This window comes from Phascolarctos cinereus, unplaced genomic scaffold, assembly GCF_003287225.1.
Source record: "Phascolarctos cinereus isolate Bilbo 61053 unplaced genomic scaffold, phaCin_HiC Scaffold_7;HRSCAF=346, whole genome shotgun sequence".
Taxonomy (NCBI): domain Eukaryota; kingdom Metazoa; phylum Chordata; class Mammalia; order Diprotodontia; family Phascolarctidae; genus Phascolarctos; species Phascolarctos cinereus.
This window is the reverse complement of record NW_027556180.1, coordinates 121,473,131-121,480,142: the sequence shown is the minus strand read 5'-3', so window position 1 is coordinate 121,480,142 and position 7,012 is coordinate 121,473,131. Positions and strand designations below refer to the sequence as shown.

The 7,012-nt window shown below is 38.2% G+C and overlaps 1 long non-coding RNA gene across 1 annotated transcript; it reads left to right on the top strand.

The window, feature by feature from the left end:
• Positions 1–1,182: 1,182 nt before the first annotated feature.
• LOC110198795 (uncharacterized) lies at positions 1,183–6,720 on the top strand. The gene is made up of 2 exons (XR_002321828.2): positions 1,183–1,924; positions 6,375–6,720. It is a non-coding gene; the product is annotated as an uncharacterized LOC110198795 (long non-coding RNA).
• Positions 6,721–7,012: the final 292 nt, after the last annotated feature.

The following is a 7,012-nucleotide window of genomic DNA, read 5'->3' as shown; positions in this document are numbered from 1 at the left end:
TGACTGCTGTGGAGCTGATAGTCCAATAACTCCTAGATCTTTTTTCAGACACAGTTCTGCCTAACCTTGCCTCTCACATATTATACTGTGTAAGTAATTTTTTTTGAACCCAAGTATGAGACTTTTCCATTTATCCCTATTGAATTTCACCTCATACAGTTAAGCTTAATTTCCTAGCCCAGGGGTTGGCAAACTACAACCTGGGGGTTAAATCTAGCCTTAGCTAAGATCATTCTTAGCTGATGGGCTGAATTTGGCCTACAGACCATGGTTTGCCAACCCTTGTTCTAGCCTAGCCTATTTACATCTAATTCATTCAGTGTTTTAGGTATCTGTGTCATTTGAATATTTGATATCTGTGGCATCTTTGCATTTATTCTCCCTGATAAAAGTTAAAGCATGGAGCCAAGCACAGGGCCCTGGATCCCTCCACTAGAAACATCATTCCAAGTCATCAAATTATAAATGATTTTTAAAAAAAAAGTCTGGATGCTCAACCAGCTTCAAATTCATCTTTTTTTTTTTTTATCCAGCCCATATCTTTTCATTTTTTCAACCAGAGAATCAGGAAATCTTTTATGAAATACTTCAATGAGATGTAGGTAAGCTCTACCTTCTACATTCCCCTAATGAGCCTGTTCCATAACTAAAAAGAAAGAGACATAAGTTTAGTTTAGCATGACCTGTTCTTGATGAAGCCCTCCTGTATTTTTTAATGATCTCTTCCTCTTCTCAATGTTCATTCATGGTCTCTTTAATAATGTTTCAGAAATGACCAAGAATTGGAGTCAAGTGTACTAGTGTATAGTTTGCAGACTCTATTCTGTTCCCTTTTTTGAAAATTGAGAAAACATTTGCCCTCCTCCAGTCCTTCAGTAATTCTTTCATTCTCCAGGGATTTGAGTTGTAATGTGAAAAAGGTTTTAGGTTAGAAATTCCTAAGTAAAAAGGCATGTTTCCTGGCTGTACGGATTGTTGAATAATGTAATAGGTTCCTATGGGAGGCTGTAGAATCTCCTGGGAATTTTTAATAATTGGATTAATTGTCCTCCATCAAAGATCAGTCCATAGCATGATTCTGCCTGGTGAAACCTTGTTGTCCAATCTTGCCCTGAAATTCTATGAAGTAGATACTTTTTCATTTTTCTGTACTTGTGCATTTGTTTTTAACTTAAGATAATCTGTAGTGGAAAAATATAAACATAATCACATACCCAGTTTGGGTTCCCATTCTCCATTAGCATTAGCTTAAATGTGACATAGGGATTGAGAACTGAAGTAGCTCCTTCTGCTAATTAGACCTTCTGTAAATCTTCCTGGAGATGTTTAAGGTATAGTACCTTCTACTTCATGTAACCAGTAATAGCAATAGGCTTATTTATTTTTATTTTTGCTTTCATTTTCAGCGTTCTCTCCTTCCCAATTCCAATTCCTTCCTGACCACTAAGCTCATACCTGTTGATGCCCAGACTATAGATAGATGTGTATACACACATAGAGACATGTAGACACTTGAATTAAAGAGGTAATCTGAGAGAGACAACAGAGTATCCGAGGAATTATGTTCTTTAATTGATCTTACATGATCATATCCTTTCTAAGCACTTGGAAGATCATGAATACAGAGCTGGAAAGGATCTTAGAGCTTTCTACTGCAACGATGATTTTCTGGAGGAGAAGCCTGGGGCCTAGAGGGTAAATGATTTGCCAAAAGTCATACAGATAATAAGTATCAGAGACAGAATCTGAACCCATCCTGTTTACATAACAGTCTTTGCAACCATCATCCAGGTAAACATCTCCTGTGAAGAAGAGGCTGGCCATCCCCACCAGCTGCCAATCAGCTGCTACCTACAGTGTAGGCAGGCCAACCTAGCAGAAGCAGCAAGATCCAGAAGAAGAGACAGGAACCACCATGTACCAGGTGAGTCAAACCACCACTATCACCATAACCATCATATCCCCACATACCCCAACAGAAATAACTAAGGACTCTGAGCCTATTTGCCCTTGGAATAGTAATGCTTCCAGCCCAGTGCTATCAGTTATCATCTTGAAGAGCAACCCCTATGAGATGCAGCCTGGTTACCGCACCTGCCATAGCCACCATTGCTAACTGAAGACACACAAAAGGAACGTTTTTGTTACCGGAGTCCTTACCTCCGTCAAATGCTTCAAAATTTTAAAAAATGATATGATGTTGTCAGTGGAAATGTCATTAAAGAAGAGCATTACCATCTGCTTTGTCACTGTGTCTTGAGGACCATTGTACCTTTCCAGGACCTTTTCTTCTGATCTGAAATTGAAACCTTCCATATATGTAGTCACTCCCAGTAGAATATGAATTCCTTGAAAGAAGGGACGGTCTCATTTTTTTCTATTTCTATCTCTAACACAGTGCTTTGCACAGGGTTAGGTGCCTAATAAATACTTTTCCATTCATTTATTCATTCTTAACCTGGGGCTTTTAAACAAAATTGATAACTATTTTGCTCATTGTTTGTTGTGTCTAACTCTTTGTATCAGGGTTTTGGAATTTCTTCACAAAGACACTAGAATGATTTGCCATTTCTTTTTCTAATTAATTTTACAGATGAGGAAATTGAGGCAAATAGTGTTAAGTGACGTGCCCAGGGTCACACAGGTAGTAATTACCTGAGGCCAGGAATATGAGTCTTCCTGACTTCAAGTCTGGCACTATAGCCATTACACCTCCTAGCTGCCTGATAGCTGTTTTAATAACATTCATTTCCTTTGTCATCCTACATATTTTATTTTATACACTTAAAATCTTTTAAATATTTTAGAAACATTTGTTAAAATGCATTTTATGCATTTAAAAACATTATTCTGAAAAAGGGTAATCTTCACTCAGCTTCCAAAGGGGTCCATGACACAAAAAAGATTGAGAACCCTGATGCAAAACCAGTGTTTCTCATAGTGTAACACATTGCTGCTTTGATGCTGTTTTTGAAAATGTGGTCACTTTACTCTCATGGCAATTGAAGGTAATTTAGGAGGCTATCTGTTTAGAAATCATTGAAAATACCCTAGTTGTTAACTGTCAGTGAGTTACCTTCTAGCTGCTGTTTAGTGTGAGAGAGGGAGTATCATTACATTCCATCTCTTCCCCCTCAACTACAGAGAAAACAACAGGGAAGGTACAGTTATAGGACTTGTGATTTCAACATTGTATGATAACTGATTCAGAAAGATGGCTTACATTAAAAAAACAAAACATGACTGGATTTATTCCAAGGGAGGAACCTCTACTGACCTTCCGATCTGGCATAGACATTGGAATTCACAAGAGATGATGTTGCCTCCAACCTTCAGGGAATACTAAGGCCCAGACTCTAACAAGGAGAAAGATTAGTACACATATGCTAACTAGACCAGCAATAATGGAAAGAGATTAGAGGTCCATTGGTCTTCTGAGCTCTGCCTTGTCACTTTCTTGATTCTTGCTTTCCTTCTCAGAAGGCAGAAACCCATCCACCCTGGACATTTTGCCATTTTCCCTGCCATTTATTAGCTTTCCTCATCTGAAACAGCACCTACAAGAGCAGACCTTCAGAGACCATGCCTTGGGAAATTAATGCACTTAGCTTTGGAATTCCACCTTAAGCCTGAGATGTTCTGATTGTTGAAGGCAAACTTAACAATCCCGCTGTTCATACCAGACATTTTCTATCTCCCTGGATGTCCTTTCTCTTCTCCCTCTTTCTAACAATAGTAATCAAATGTTACTACTGCTTCTGGATTGGGCATGACAACTCATTGCTTCCTGACTTCAAGTCTGGCACTATATCCATTACACCATCTAACTGCCCGATAACTATTTTAATAACATTCATTTCCTTTGCAATCCTAGGTATTTTATTTTATACACTTAAAATCTTTTAAATATTTTAGAAACATTTGTTAAAATGCATTTTATGCATTTAAAAACATTATTCATCTTCCAAAGGGGTCCATGACACAAAAAAATTGAGAACCCTGATGCAAAACCAGGGTTTCTCATAGTGTAACACACTGCTGCTTTGATGCTGTTTTTGAAAATATGGTCATTTTACTCTCATTGCAATTGAAGGTAATTTGGGAGTCTATCTGTTTAGAACTTCCTAGACCCATATTATCTTTTCTCCTCCTCCCCCCCTCCACCTATAATTTGGGAAGTCCACATATTCTCATGCAAGATAGCTTCAGATGAGCCTTAAAAAGGCATTCTAATTCTAGATAAGATCATGCATTTAATGTACTTTGAAAATCTTAAAGCCCTATGATTATACTTATTATTTACAGCAATACTTGTTTGCTTTCTATCTTTAGGGTTAATTTAATTTAATATAATTTTATTATTCATTATTTATTTTTTTGGCTAGGCAATGGGGTTAAGTGACTTGCCCAGGGTCACATAGCTTAGTAAGTGTTATGTGTCTGAGGCCAGATTTGAACTCAAGTCACCTTGACTCCAAGGCTGGTGCTCTATCCACTGCCCCACTGAGCTACCTGCTAGGCTCAATTTTTAAAGGATCATATATTTAGAGCTAGAGGAAACCTCTGGTTCCATCTAGTTCAACCCTGTTTCATAAATGAAGAAACTGAAACAAAGAAATTAAATTATATGCTTAAAGTCATACAGGTAATAATTGGCAGAGCCCAGATCTGAATGGAGGTCCTGGGCCTCTGAATCCAGCTCTTTTCCTACTTCTAATTTTAATTTAATAATCATATTTTTTTTTTGGAATTGTATGTCTGTACTTAGAAATTTTCTGGAAGTCCATGTGCATTCTGTTTCTCATTAAATATCTCTCCCTCTCTCAGCTGAACAAAATTGCCTGTTTATTCAGTGAGGTTCAGCCCACCAATTGACTGTTGCCAAAAAGATAAAGCAGCATGATGTAGTGGAAAGAATACTGGACAAATAACATTTTATCTCTTTAGGAAAAGGGACTGGCCCTGGGATTTCTTGGGTATAGGGAAGTCAGTGGATAAGGAATCGCCCTCTGCCAATGGAGGTCAGCACCTTCTTCTCTGCAACTTAGGGACTCAAATAGTTACATGGAACACCAATAGATAGGTTAAGTGATTTGCCTAGGGTCAAAACTAGAATGTGGCAGAGACAGGATTTCAACCCAGGTCTTTTGTCCCAAGGTCAGCTCTCTATTCAAACTCTGGCTCTAATATTTAATAACTACATGTCTAAGGGCAAGCTATTTAACACCTCTTTAACTCTACAAGGAGATCAAGACTCATACTTTACAAACAAAGACTGCATACTTTAAGCTTGTTGTGAAGAAAAGAATCACTCAACACACCTAATAATACACTCACCTCACACTCTAGGAATGCCTCAATTCCAAATACATCATTTCTATTCACACCTAAACCCCCTGCAATGCTAACTCATTGTGTGACTTTGGACAAATCCCTTTGTCTCTCTAAGACTGCATTTTCTCATCTATAAAAAGAAGGGATTGGATTGGACAGGGTGATTTCAGAAGCCCCACTGTATCTAAGATTCTGTTCTGTGTTTTAGAAGATAACCAAACCAAGTCAGCTTTTTACATTTTAGCAAATTCTGCAAAGGTAATATCTGGGTTGTGGATTACTAAATTCCCACTACGTGACCCTGGGAATGGAAATCTTTCCTGGGAGATCTGAACCTTAAATCTATTGCAGTTTCTAGGGCTTCTCAACAGTTTGGATCAACTATGGTAGAGATGAGGGATTTGGGGAGGAGGGAGGTTAAATTCAAAGCATCTCATTTGGTGGAAGAGCATCTGGCAGCTGTCAGAGGTGGACTATTTCCCCTAATTGCCAGTAGCCTTTTTTAGATTCCTCTGTGGACAGGTAGACATAAGGACTGTAAATATAGCATTTCATGCCAAGGAAAGTATTTTAAGTACTGGTCCTCTTGGGTGCAATATCTGAAAATTGTAAGCTTTAGATTTCCCTAGATAAGCAAATCAGAATTCCTTTGAAACTAGTTAGCTGGACTCATAGGCTAAAGGAAACTAGAATAAGAGACTATAAACTGAGACATGTCAAAGAAAGAGAGATCATGGCATAGCGAGATAGTATATAAGCACCTTTAGAGCACAAATGATCATTGCATTTTTGTCCTTGTATCTTTAGCATCTAGCTTAGTACCCAGCACGTGATTAATAAAAGTTTGTTGATTGACTGATAGTATCTAAAAAGATATGACTTTGCAGGGAGTAAAGGCAAACAGATTAAGATTTTTTGATATTATCAAGTGTTTTTTTTTCTTGCTATGCACTGTAACTGGTTAGTATTAAGTCTTTTTTGGCTTGTGTGATTATCTTTGATTGCAAAAATTACTCTTTTTCTCTCTTTTCCTTCTCTAGGCAAACTCTGGTTATCAGACAGGGCTTTTGAATTTATTCCAGACCTGAAATAGCATTGTCAAATTAACATCAGAGTGTGACAAAAAGTCCCTCACACTCATGAAGTGGAGAAACTATCACAACACAGCCTAAGATGCCTTGTTCAAGAAGAGGGGTTGGTTGGGAGCCATCGACTTCCATGAGCCGTCTGTTTCTGCAGCAGTGCTGAAGTGGCAAAAACAAACACGACTTTTTCAGAGGGCTAATTCCTTTCTTTTCTTTGTCTGATTCCTTGTCAGCACAGCTTTTCTTTGCTGTCTGCAAGGCTGCTGAGCATAATAAAGGCTGGGAATGTCTGTCAAGTGCATTTCAGGTTACACAAAGTTGTATTTTTCCTTGCTATCCATTTTGGTGATATCTTGATTTAAGGGCAACAAAAATTAAGTATCGGTCAAAGTCCATGGATAGGGCAGCTAGGTGACACGGTGGATAGAGTACCAGGCCTGGAGTCAGCAAAACTCATCTTCCTGAGTTCAAACCTGGCCTTAGATATTTACTAGCTGTATGAACCTGGGCAAGTCACTTAACCCTATTTGCGTCGGTTCTTCATCTTTAAAATAAGCTGGAGAAGGAAATGGCAAACCATTCATTGTCTTTGC